Below are 13,765 nucleotides of genomic sequence, written 5' to 3'. Positions count from 1 at the left end.
CAGCATTTATACAAGTACGAGGTATAAAGATTGGTAATGTCCTTCTTGTTTAAAAGCATCTCATTTCATTTTTTAAAAATTCATTAACTATTTGGAAAGTTACCCAAATATAAAAAAGTCTCACAAGTTTTATACTTAGCTTTAAGGAAATTATAGTAAAGTTTTCTTTAATATTTTCTCACTTGCCATTGGTGTCCATCTCACATTCATTCCCACCTTTGCTCCCTCAAAATGTCCAAGAATCTCCTTGGGACTAACATTGTGCGGGCCCCTTCTTCCTCCAAATGTCTTGTTCATGCTGTTAGCATTTTGCCTCCTGTAGTCATGGTGTTCTGTATTACTTCTCTCCCCACTTCACTCCAGACAATCCCTCTCTCCTTTCATTCACACTAGGGTGACCTAGCCACAGCCTTTCACTAAAGATTTTGTAGACAATGAAAAGGGGATGAGTTAAGCACAAGACAGAAAATACCTTCCACTTCAATGGCAAACATCACTATTACCACGAATCCAAGGAATTTCTGGCTGCTCATGTGCCTACTGTCATCTTAGCAAGATCTTTTCCACTCTTCTGCAAACTCTCCCAGGAATCACTTTCTATCAAACCCTTTATCCCTTCCTTTGGAAAGAACTTATAAGAAAATTATATTGTATTCTTATGCAGGGCAATCTTCTCCCATCACAGCTTTGCCGGTGGTGGGGTGGGGGCAGGGCTGGCTCACCTTTTATTACTGAATATGTACAAAGTGTGTTCTTTCCTTAAAGGAAAAAACAGTTCTATCCCTAAGAGGAATTCTATCTTCCTTCCAGGTCATCTACATCAAATAACAGCCTCTTTTTTTAAAAGAACATCTTTTTCTTCTGTAAGATCTTTTTGCAGATAATTACCACCACTCCAACAATAATGGTGGTTAATATTTACTGAGCACTTACTGTGAGTCAGTCATTATGCCAAGCGGTTTACCTATATTATCTCATTCATCCTCCCAACAAGCCTATGCATCAGGCACTATTGTAAACACTGACTGATAAGGAAATGGAGGCTCAAAGACATTACTTAGTTTACTGAAGGTCACAGATCAGCAGAGAAGGCTTGAATCTGGGTCTGAGGACATCAAATCTGGGTCTAAAGACATTTGCTTTTACTACCCCACCACTTATACCGAATCCAGACATGAGGACAGCTCAGAATACTGACTGATACTTTCTTGTTCAAAATTGGCTTTACACGCTACAGGCAGACACATGGCTAATGGCACCTTTGAGTGATGACCTATTATTGAGTATGATATTATCAGGATAAAGAAGCATTTCTGCACGGTAACCAATGTATCTAATAATGTGTCATTCCCCACTGCCGTTCTTCCACGTGTGCACATCAGTTCTGGATAGTGCTTCACGCTATGTAGGTAACACCCAGGGATATAGAGCCAATCTTGGGATACCTCCATGAGGAAGGTTATGTGTTGGCTCTTATACAGTCCAGGAATAAACATTCCCACCTAAGTGAAACTGGAAGCTGATTATACAGAATCTTACCAAGACCTCTGGCAACAATCCACCTATTTTTCTCTTGACAGCTTATCGAAGTTAGTGTAGACTCAAGTGCTATGGTTGAATCAGGGCTTCTGGAGAAAAACTGCGGACTTAGAGCCTAGAGTTCCAGGAGATGAACATTCCCATATACCTGCCCTCCAAAGTGGTCTTAGACAGCCCACACAAGCATTCCCAGTGGGTGGAGTGGTGCTGGTCCTAGATAATTTGGGAGACATTTGGCACTGTTGCAATGACTGGGGAGAGTATTTCTGACATTTATTGGGTATGAACCAGGTCTCCAGACATTTCAAGTAGGAGATAATCCTGTTTATAATCACCTAAGTCCAGAATATAACTCCAATTTATTTATAAACTCAAAGTGTTTTTGCACAATTTTAACATAAACCGACTTCTTCAGGGATGCAATTACCATACAAATTAAGAAAAGGTAGAACTTTACCAAGTCTTTTTCACTGTTTTAGAAAATCACGTCATCAGTGGCAATGCTAATTGTGCTGTTTGAATCTTTCCACTCCACATCTGCATCAGTCCGCACGTGCAGCTGTCCCATGCATGATTCTCCACGAGTATAAACATCCGACCACTTCCGTGTGTTTTCTAGGAGAGTTGTGCCTAAGCATTCTATCTTGTAATGCATGTTATTTTATTACAAACTCTTTTCCTTTTATTTCTCCTTTATGTACAGTTCAGGCATCATTTTGCTTTTTGTTAAAATTGTTTATGTTGATATTATCTGTGAATTTCACTTAGGGACATTAAAGGGTAGATCATAAAATATATGTTATAAAAAGGAGAGCTTTGGGTCTGATAGGGTTGAAACTGCTGGGCTATACCCATCCATTATGAGCCTCCCCGAGTCATAGTGACAGATGGATGGCAGAGCCTTCGCCCCCTTCTCAGTGAAGCATTCTAAGTGTAAAGCTCAGCTGAAAGCTGGTATCTTCCTCACCTGTTTATGGATAGAGATTAAACCTCTGGGATCCCATAAAGGATAATGGTTATAGTTAATACAACATCTGGTTTCTAAATGTTCTTTTCTTCACCCTGTGATGGAATGAGATGGCTTGTAAAAGAATAAAGCAATCACTAAAAACAGGAGCAGATGTAAATTGGATTTGAGACAATTGCAACAGTACATCAGAAGTAAAATTTGACCTTGAACTACAAGTAAGGTAGGAAATGTGGCCTGGTAGGGAGGTTTCTCTTTTAAGAGGAGATTTAAAAACTGACTAACTGTGCTATAATTTTCTAACTCCACCTCACTTATTTAATTCAGTGTTTCCTGCTTAGGTCCAAACCTCCTTCAGAAAGAACCCTGAGTAGGGTCTCTCCCTTCAAATGGACATGTAGGGGATAACAGGGATCATAGAAATGTCCCTATACATGTGCTATGGCTGAACCTATCACTCCACCCCATGAATATGGAACTGTCTTTCCCAACCCCAAATCTCTAAAAGGGAAACAGAGGTGGGAGGTGATTGTTCCTGGAGAGAGGGAAGGAGACAACAGTAAGAAAGAAACACGACCCAGGATTGTGCTTCTCCATCCTATTTAGTTCAGAGCTCCAAATTCAGCCACCCTTATACGATCTAAAATATTCAAAAATAAGGCTACCCCAGAGCCAAATTTCTTTTTATTTCTTCTGCCTCACTCTGCTTTAAAGATGAATTGGAAATAGAGACATCCTCATCTCTCAACTATCACTAAGTAGATTCTCTTAGATAGTTAATATTGAAAAGTGTCCTCTGGTATCTCTAGACCTCACTGCTATAGTGAAAGGTACAGTGGAATAATTTAATATAGATTTGTGCTAGAATGTGCTGGCTGATTACTTGTTTGCTCTCATATCCATTTCCCAACATTCCCTTGATTTGCTCATTTTCACAAGGAGCTACATTTTTCAGCACCTATGAGCTCTGGTTTCTGGGTAAGTTTGGCCAATAGAAGGCATTAGCAAAAGACAAAAGACAAGAAGAAGGGAGAAGCCAGGTATTATCCCCCTTTTCTCTTTGCCTCCAACAGCATCTTCAGCAGTACTTGCAGCTCTTGGCTCCATAACCCCTTCCTCCCAGTGCAAGCAGCATTCTGTTCCCCTAGTGGACCTAGATCCATGCAGATGGTTTTTCCCCTCTCTGAGTATCTCTAGCCATAGGGATGGTAGTGATTTTAGGATGTTGTTTTTTCTGGGTTGAATCCCCTCCCTTATTTAGCTACTTATCTCTTCCACCACCTGTATTAAATCCCCTCTGTTGGTTGTGCACAGTGGCTCACACCGGTAATCCCAGCACCTTTGGGGGTCAAGGCAGGAGGATCACTTGATTCCAGGAGTTGGAGACCAGCATGGGTAACAGAGTGAGACCTTATCTCTCCTAAAAATATATATATATATATATATATATATATAAATAAATAAATAAATAAAAAGCTAGGTGTGATGGTGCGCCCCTGTAGTCCCAGCTACTCAAGAGGCTAAGGTGGGAGGATCACTTGATCCCGGGAGGTCAAGGCTGCAGTGAGCCGTGATCACGCCACTGCATTCCAGCTCAGACTAGGCAACAGAGTGAGATGTCTAAAAAAAAAAAAAAAAAGAAAAGAAACAATCCTCTCTGTTTAAAATGCCTGGTCTAGAAGGGTTTCTGCTCTCCTTACTAGGCCCTAACTAGTACAAACAGGAATTACATAGCAGTAAGAAACAAGTGCTGAAATCAGGCAGATGTGGGCTTGTGTCATGCTCTAATATGTGCTTTGGACAAATTAAAATGACTTCTGTGGGGTTTAGTTTCCTCTTATTTTGATAATAACAGCAATATCTGCCTCAAATTAGTATTTAAGGATTAAACATTATCATACAATAGTTCCTAAACTTCTAGATTTCTCAAAACAGTGAAATTTCTAAAAATAAAACTAGAAATTGAGAAAAATCAACCTAAGGTGTCAAAATCTTTATTTGCCTAAAATAAGGAAATAAAAAATCATCTGTCATCACCATTGTATCACTGAAAATGAATTAATTTTTTAAAAACATGGAAAGAATATAATCTAAGAAAAAAGGGCAGATTCTTTAATTGCGGAAATTAAGCTTTAAAGAAAATTCATCATTAATTTAATTTTTTTTCATCTTTTTAATTTTTCTGTGGCTAGATGAAACCACTGGCATAGTCCAGCACTAGTCTGCTTATCAGCTCTTGTTTTGTGTGGTCTCTGGTATTTTTACTATTACTTTTATTGTCATTACTCCTGCTGTTATTAAGAATGAGAGTATTAATTAAGGATCTAAGATAGCCAAAGTAGAATTCTCTCCATTGGCTTTGTCACATCATTTTCTTTTTTTTATTTTTTAATTATATTTTAAGTTGTGGGGTACATGTGCAGAACGTGCAGGCTTGTTACATAGGTATACACGTGCCATGGTGGTTTACTGCACCCATCAACCCATCATCTACATTAGGTATTTCTCCTAATGCTGTCCCTCCCCTAGCCCCCCACCCCTTGACAGGCCCCGGTGTGTGTCACTCTGTTTTCTATATATACTCTTAACTCATGGCCTCAACATTTCTGACATTCACCACATTTCCCCCTAATTTGACTCTGACCAGAAACATCAGGTAAAAAGTGCTAGTGCAGATCCTTGCACCACAATGCAGATGTAAAAATTTCAAGTCTAGCATTTTCTTACTGTGTCATAATTCTTTATCTTTCTTCACTCCAGCCCAGCCCAGCCAGCAGACATACAAAGTTTTCATGTAATAATTTTTAACTACTTATTTGATATTTTCAGGTTGTCCCTTTATAATGTTAAAATAATTTATCCTCAATGTAATCAATTCGAAGGAACAATGCAAATAAGTATGTTGCTTGTCTGTGTACAAACCAAACACTAAGAATTTTTCCACCAGTTTTGCTGGATTCATCAGCATATAATTTTATTCTGCCTTTTACTTTTAGTCATATTTATTCCACAGCATATTCTTTTAAGACATCACTATTATTCTTAGAAATCAATGAAATAAGATTTGATGGTCTGATCTCTTACTTCTCAGCCTTCAAAATTTTCCATAATGCCAAATAAGAGAAATATCCCTGGTGTAGCAATCTCTAATTCCCTGAAAGAGAAGTGAACTTGAAAAGAATTTTCAAGTCCTTTTTAAGCCATGAAGATTTATTTTGAATCTTTCAGTGTGTGCATAGCATTATTCCAAGTCCTCTTCAGGGTCACTCTTGTAGGACCCAGGGTATATCTGTTAACTGAAAAAGCAATTTGAGAACCTCTAAGACTGATTTTTGAAAATGCAGTATCCACAAAAACAGATTTTAGATGCCATCCCAGCAGGTGCTGGTAACTCTGTACTTGTGTGGAAGATGCCTTCTGTGGGTTTGTTTAGGAGCTGTTTTATGGATACCGGCATTCTTCTCAAGAACACTGAGCATTCTATGCTGTATCCTTGTATGACCACTTCACAAGAATTCTGTGTTGACTTGTATTTCCCAGTAAAAGTATGAAGCAAGCAAAAGCAGTCTGATAAGGAAAATCTGTTGGGGAAAGGTTTGCTTAGAGAGTCTTTTGGGCACATTCATGCTCTCTAGAGCTTTTTTGTATAACACTGGTAAGCCAGTTCTCAAAGCCAAACTGATAATACTCCAATGCTTACAAGTAGACACTTGTACAAAAGAACTATACGCTCCTGGATGTTCACACTGCCCTTTGCTTGAGAACTAAATGAACATAGGAATGCAGATGCAGGCAGACATGAGCATGACAGTTTCAAGTGCATTTGTTCATGGTGTTGTCTCTGAAAAGGTGATCTCTGTCCCCAGAGTTGAGGAAGGAGGGCAGACAAAACTTTCTGAAGAAGCAACCTAGATAAACCCACTTGGAGTTATTCTTCCAGTAGTTTAAACAGATTGCACACACAACCGCTCACACTTTCTCACTGGGCCCCCTTGGGACCAATGCTAGATAGTTTTGAGACAAGCAGACAGGATTAGGGGTCAAGTCTGTGAACCATGGAATGCAATTTTCCTCTCCATGAAACTAACTGGCCCTTTTGGGGATCAAACCTATGACCTTGAGCTTGTTAGCACTCTACTCCAACTATGCCCCAAACAAATACAGGTCTGAAGCCAGAGGACTCCAAACCACACATAAAAATGTAATCAACAGAGCCACAAGGAAACACGTAAAGTAAACACTTTCCATATAGGCAAAAAGAACAGAAGATTTGGAAAGAGCCTACATTCTCTGAATCCCTTAGTCATCTGAAGGCTTACTGGAAATTTCCACGTGGATATCTTCCAACACTTTGACTTCAACCCATTTTCCTCTCTCAGTCTCCACCTCTAAAAGCAATTTGCTATTTGGAACTTTCTGTCTATGGCACCATAATTCAGTCAACCAAGTTCAGAACCTTGGAGTTTTCCTCAGCAACACATTCAAACATCCAATGCTCATTAGGTCATCCTTCAAGGTCATTTATGCTAAATAACAGCCTCTTTTTAAAAATAGAGATCAAAATATGCTAAGGCCATTATTCAAACATCTCTTATATCTCTCCTCCTGCCTACCTCCAAAGGCATCACTCTTATTAGTCCAACCCTTATTGCCTTCTGGACAATTGCAATGGCTGCTCACCAGTACTCCTCTCTCAATACATTTGATATAGCATTTTTAAAGTTTTGCTTGGCATACCTCATGAAAAACTTCAGTGGCCACCATTTTCAATTTGATATCTTTCTTTTTCTTAATAGCTATTGCAACTAAAATATTCACATACACCACACCTTTGCATAAGTCATTCACCCTACTTGGAAAGCTTCCCCTTGCTTCCCAAATATTCAAAGGCTAGCCATCATTTAAGGCATAGACCATGTTTCAATTCTGTATTTCTAGGCTCCTCCAAAATCAATGACTGTTTCTCTCTGTTGAACTCCTGGACCCAACCTTAGCAATATCATTCATTAGGAATCTAATTCTCTATGAATCTATCATTAGTACATTTTTCCTCTATGTAATGGTTCTTTAGCCATCATATTGTAAATTTTCTTAAGGTAGAGATTAGGCTTTTATCTCACAGGCATTTACTGAGCACTAATGTGTGAGAGATGTTATTCTGGAAATATAATTGTGACCAAAACAGATTTACATTATGGTAATGAGGAGATGGACAATAAACAGATACATGAACAAGATGCTTGCAAATAGTAGAATTAAAAAACCAAGAGGTCAATATGTTAAAAACATGCATTGAATCACTATTACTAATTCACCTCTTTTCAGGGGCTGGGCAGTCTAATGGAAAAACCAAACCTTTGCAAAATGAATTGTTCCCCCAATCTGTCTTAGGTTCCCTTCACTTTCAGTATTCTCTCTCTTACAAAGTTCATCCTATTACCTGGTTTCCTCTTCCATACAGGTGATTTTAGATTGAAGTCTCTCTTTTGAAGTGTAGTTATCATAATCTACTGCCTGACAATCACCTCCACCTAGAATTATACTGTCCAATACAGTAGCTAGTGAGCACTCGAGATATGGCTAGTACAAATTGGGATGTGCTGTGGGTATAAAATACATATGGGATTTCAAAAACTTAGCCTGAAAAAAAGAATATAACATAATCAATATTTTATGGCAATTACATATTGGAATGAAAGTATTTTGGCTATATTAGGTTAAATAAAATATATTACTAAAATTAGTTTCATTCTACTTTTTTTAATGTGGCTACCAGGAAAATTTAAATGACCCATGGCTTACATTTGTGGTTGTCATATGTCTGTTGGACAGTACTGACCTAGATCTACCAACCATTCAGATATGGAGCACTTACTGCATGCCATGATTCTACTTGGTGCCTAACTTCTTATACTGTCAGTACTTCAATCTGGTGAGTCTAAACTGAATATGCCCCTTCCCCTTTCTCATCCCAAGGTTACTCTACACTTCCACTTTGCCACTTTCATCAGTTACTGTGTTCCAACTTTCCAGAGTTAGAAAGTCAGACATCTTTATCTTTTCTCACAGTGCATCATTTGCCAGGTCCTGTGCAGTTCCCTCAATAAGGTCCTCTCTGTTTTCTCTCTCCCCACTATTCTCATGCCACTGACATCTCTCAATGGACAACTTAGTAGGCTCCCTGCCTCCTTCTCTTCCCACTCCAGTCTAATCTATATGCTACTGCCACATCAATCTTCCTAATCCACCAAAGTGATGTCAGAATAAAAGAATGGTGCATTTGAAGGGGCCTTCCAAATCTCTGTAGGCTCCTTTCAAAATGAGATGAATAGATAAGATTTACAGGGGAAGTACTGCCTGTTTGCCACTGACTATTAATAGCTCACATGTATAATCATGTGAAATCATTCCAATAATATTATGAGAGAGGTCTTATTTTTATTATACCCATTTTGCAAATGGGAATCCCAAGACCCAGGGAGATTAAGTAACATACACCAAGGTATGTTAACATTATTTGTGAGCCCAGGTCTATTTGCCTCCAGAGGTGTTGCTCTTAAATTCTGTGTTATATTATTAAAGTAATTGGGGAAAGTCTTCATAGTCCTCTCCCCACAAAACTTGCATCTTTCTAGATCAGTAAGTTCATCCTATGTCAGGTCAAAAGTCCTATTCATCCTATGTCAAGTCAAAAGTCGAAGTCATTTCTGATGCTGTTCTTTCTATCACACTCCAAATGAAATCCATCAGCAAATCTCATAATCACTCTCCTAAAAACATACACCAAATCTTCATACATACACTGTCATCACAAGCCCTGCCACTGCTCACTTAAAATGTAATTTGGTTACTTAATGCTGTAGTGGGTTGAACTGTATCCCTCAAAAAGATATATTTGAGCCTTACCGCCCACGCACACACACACTTATTAATGTGACCTTGTTTGGAAATAGAGTCTTTGCAGATGTGGTTAGTTAAGAATCCCATGACTGAATCATTCTTGATCTAGGGTGGATCCTAAATCCAATAAATGGTGTCTTTCTAAGAGCAAGGAGAGGGCGATTTGGACAGAGACACTGATACATGGGGAAAGGCCATGTGAAGAGGGAGGCAGAGACTGGAGTTGTGCTTCCACAAGCCAAGGAATGCCAGAAGCCACCAGAGCTGGAAGAGGCAAGGAAGGATTCTCCTCTAGAGCTTTCAGAGAGAGAGTGTGGTCCTGCTGACACCTTGATGTCTTACTTCTGGCCTCCAGAATTGTGAGAGAATACATTTCTATTGGCTTAAGCACTCTGTTTGTGGTAGTATGTTGTGGCATCCCTAGAAAAATAATACTCCGTCCTTTCATCTTCTACAGTCTGTTCTTAACACAGGAACTTCCGGTTTCCGGTCTTGCAGGTAAGGAGCTTAGAAGTCAAAACTCCATTCTCAAAACAAGTAAAAAGCTGAACAGAATGAACAATCAACAACTCTATTTGGATCCATAAGAGAGGGGAAGACACAAGGCAAACTGCTATCCACAAGACTGGAGACAGACAGACAAATACAGGGAATCATGGCTTCCCAGGACAGGCTCATGAGCAGAAACTGCCATGGGAACTAGTGCTGTGGAGGAACATCTGAACTGTAATTGACTAATTACTGGGGACTCAGTGCTGACAAGCCAGAGAATTAAAAACTTTAGGGGTCTCAGGAGCTCAACCAAGTCCCCACAGTAAGCCTAAGAGAAAAATCCTCTCATGTTTCCATCAGGGGGAGAGTAAAGGGAACCATTTTGAAATAGGCCAGGGAATTCTGTTCTTAACAAGATCTTCCCCAGAATAAACTAATTAATCAGAGTCTAACCTCCTAGGGAATCATCAGAAACTAACTGACCTGGGGGAAAGGAAATACCCAACTCCATCCCACTCTAGCCATTCTGTTCCACCTAAAAGGGAAGAAAAAACTGAGAAATACTTCTGAAGTTCACAGTTCAAAGGCATAGACTCACTAAAGGACTGAGACTTAAGTATATGACTATAGATTGCTTGCCTGCTCCCCACAGCTTACCCCACATTACAAGGGGCTTACTTACCTGATACATCACATCCAACTGCCAAAAAATTATAAACCATACCAAAAGACAAAAACATCATTTGAAAAGACAGAGCAAGCATCAGAACCAAATATGGCAGGAATATTGGAATTATCAGACCAGGAATTTAAAACAACTGTGATTAATATGCCAAGGGGCCTAATGGATAAAGTAGATAGCTTGCAAGAACACATGGACAATGTAAGCAAATGGATGGAAATCCTAAGAAAGAATGAAATAGAAATGCTAGACATCAAAAACACCGTAACAGAAATAAAGAATGACTTTGATGGGCTTCTTAGTAGACTGGACACAGTTGAGGAAAGAATCTCTGAGCGTGAGGATATAGCAGTAGAAACTTAAAAAAACTGAAAAGCGAAGAGAACAAATACTGGGGACAAAAACAGTACAAAATATCCAGGAACTGTAGGACAACTACAAATGGTGTAACATATGTATAATAGGAACACCAGAAGAAGAAGAGAAAAAAGCAAAAGAAATATTTGAAATAATAATGGCTGGGAATTTCCCCAAATTAATGTCAGGACAACAAAGTGTTGCAAGAAGCCAGTTAGTGTTCTACTGCATTGAAAGGTAATAAAATATTCAGTAAGGTATTTTATAATGTAAAGGATATTTGTGCTTTTCTTGAGTAGTTTTGGTGAATTAGAACAAACATCACATTGAAGCTGAAGTAAAGAATGAGTGAGAGGTGTGGAAATGAAGAAAAAAATGTGTAGAAGACTTTTAAAAAGAATACTGACCAGGAAGAATCAGAGAAACAGGGCTGTGGAATTAAGAGATTTTTTTTTAATGGAAGATGCTAGAAAAGGTATTGATGCTAACAGAAATGACAAAGCAGAATGACAAACCCACAACCAACATAATACTGAATAGGGAAAAGTTGAAAGCGTTCCCTCTGAGAACTGGAACAAGACAAGGATGCCCACTCTCACCCCTCTTCTTCAACATAGTACTGGAAGTCCTAGCTAGAGCAATCAGACAAGATAAAGAAATAAAGGGCATCCAAATCAGTAAAGAGGAAGTCAAACTGTCACTATTTGCTGACGATATGATTGTTTACCTAGAAAACCCTAAAGACTCTGCCAGAAAGCTCCCAGAACTGATAAAAGAATTCAGCAAAGCTTCTGGATGTGAAATTAATATGCACAAATCAGTAGCTCTTCTATACACCAACAGTGACCAAGCTGAGAATCAAATCAAGAACTCAGCCCCTTTTACAATAGCTGCAAAAATAAAATAAAATACTTAGGAATACACCTAACCAAGGAGGTGAAAGACCTTACAAGGAAAACTATAAAACACTGCTGAAAGAAATCATAGAAGACAAAAACAAATTGAACAAATCCCATGTTCATGGATGGGTAGCATCAATATTATGAAAATGACCATATTGCAAAGAGGAATCTGCAAATTCAATGCAATCCCCATCAAAATACCACCATCATTCTTCACAGAACTAGAAAAAATAATCCTAAAATTCGTATGGAAACAAAAAGAGCCTGCATAGCCAATGCAAGACTAAGCAAAAAGAACAAATCTGGAGGCATCACATTACCTGATTTCAAACTATACTATAAGGCCATAATCACCAAAACAGCATGGTACCGGTATAAAAATAGGCACCTAGACTGATGGAATAGAATAGAGAACCCAGAAATAAACCCAAATACTTACAGCCAACTGATCTTAAGACAAAGCAAACAAAAACATAAAGTGGGGAAAAGACATCCTATTCAACAAATGGTGCTGAGATAATTGGCAAGCCACATGTAGGAGAATGAAACTGGATCCTCATCTCTCACCTTATACAAAAATCAACTCAAGATGGATCAAGGACTTAAATGTAAGACCTGAAACTATAAAAATTTCAGAAGATAACATCAGAAAAACCCCTCTAGATATTGGCTTAGGCAAGGATTTAATGACCAAGAACCCAAAAGCAAATGCAATAAAAACAAAGATAAACAGCTTGGACTTAATTAAACTAAAGAGCTTTCACATGGCAAAAGGAACCGTCAGCAGAGTAAACAGACAACCCACAGAGTGGGAGAAAATCACAATCTATACATCTTCAAAAGAAGATATAGAAATGGCCAACAAACATGAAAAAATGCTCAATGTCACTAATGACCAGGGAAATGCAAATCAAAACCACAATGTGTTACCACCTTACTCTTTCAAGAATGGCCATAATCAAAATATCAAAAAATAATAGATGTTGTCATGGATGCAGTGAAAAGGGAACACTTCTAAACTGCTTGTGGGAATGTAAACTAGTACAACCACTATGGAAAACACTGTGGAGATTATCTGAAGAATTAAAAGTAGAACTTACCATTTGATCCAGCAATCCCGCTACTGGGTAACTATCCAGAGGGAAAGAAGTCATGTACAAAAAAGATACTAGCACGTCTATGTTTATAGCAGCATAATTCACAATTGCAAACATGTGGAACCAACCCAAATGCTCATCAATCGAGTAGATAAAGAAACTATTATATATATATATGTATTATGTGTATTATATATATGTGTGTATATATATAAATGTAAATGATAGAATGCTACTCAGCCATAAATAAGGAATGAATTAATGGCATTCACAGCAACCTGGATAGGATTAGAGACAATTATTCTAAGTGAAATAATTCAGGAATGGGAAACCAAACACTGTATGTTCTCACTTATAAGTGGGAGCTAAGCTATGAGGATGCAAAGGCATAAGAATGACACGATGGACTTTGGGGACTCAGGGGGAAAGGGTGGGAAGGGGGTGAGGGATAAAAGGCTACAAATTGGGTTCAGTGTGTACTGCTCAGGTGATGGGTGCACCAAAATCTCACAAATCACCACTAAAGAACTTACTCATGTAACCAAATGCCACTTGTTCCCCAAAAAACCTATGGAAATTTAAAAAAATGATCCAGTATAAAGTTAGAGGCTAAAGGTAAAAAAAGAAAGAAAAGAGAAAACTTGAAGAATGAAGTCCTTGAGAAGATGAGAAGGCATAAAATCCAGAATCTTGCAGGAGAAATGCTACTTCCTTGATGATAATGGTGGGGTGAGAAGAAGAAAAAAAAAGTGCAGCTGCAAGTAGGTTTATAGACTTAGCAGAAAAAGTAGGGTGTGCCTATTTGATAATGTCTACCTTCTCCATGAGG

Source organism: Nomascus leucogenys, chromosome 10, assembly GCF_006542625.1.
Source record: "Nomascus leucogenys isolate Asia chromosome 10, Asia_NLE_v1, whole genome shotgun sequence".
NCBI classification, from domain to species: domain Eukaryota; kingdom Metazoa; phylum Chordata; class Mammalia; order Primates; family Hylobatidae; genus Nomascus; species Nomascus leucogenys.
Note: the sequence above shows the minus strand (reverse complement) of the source record.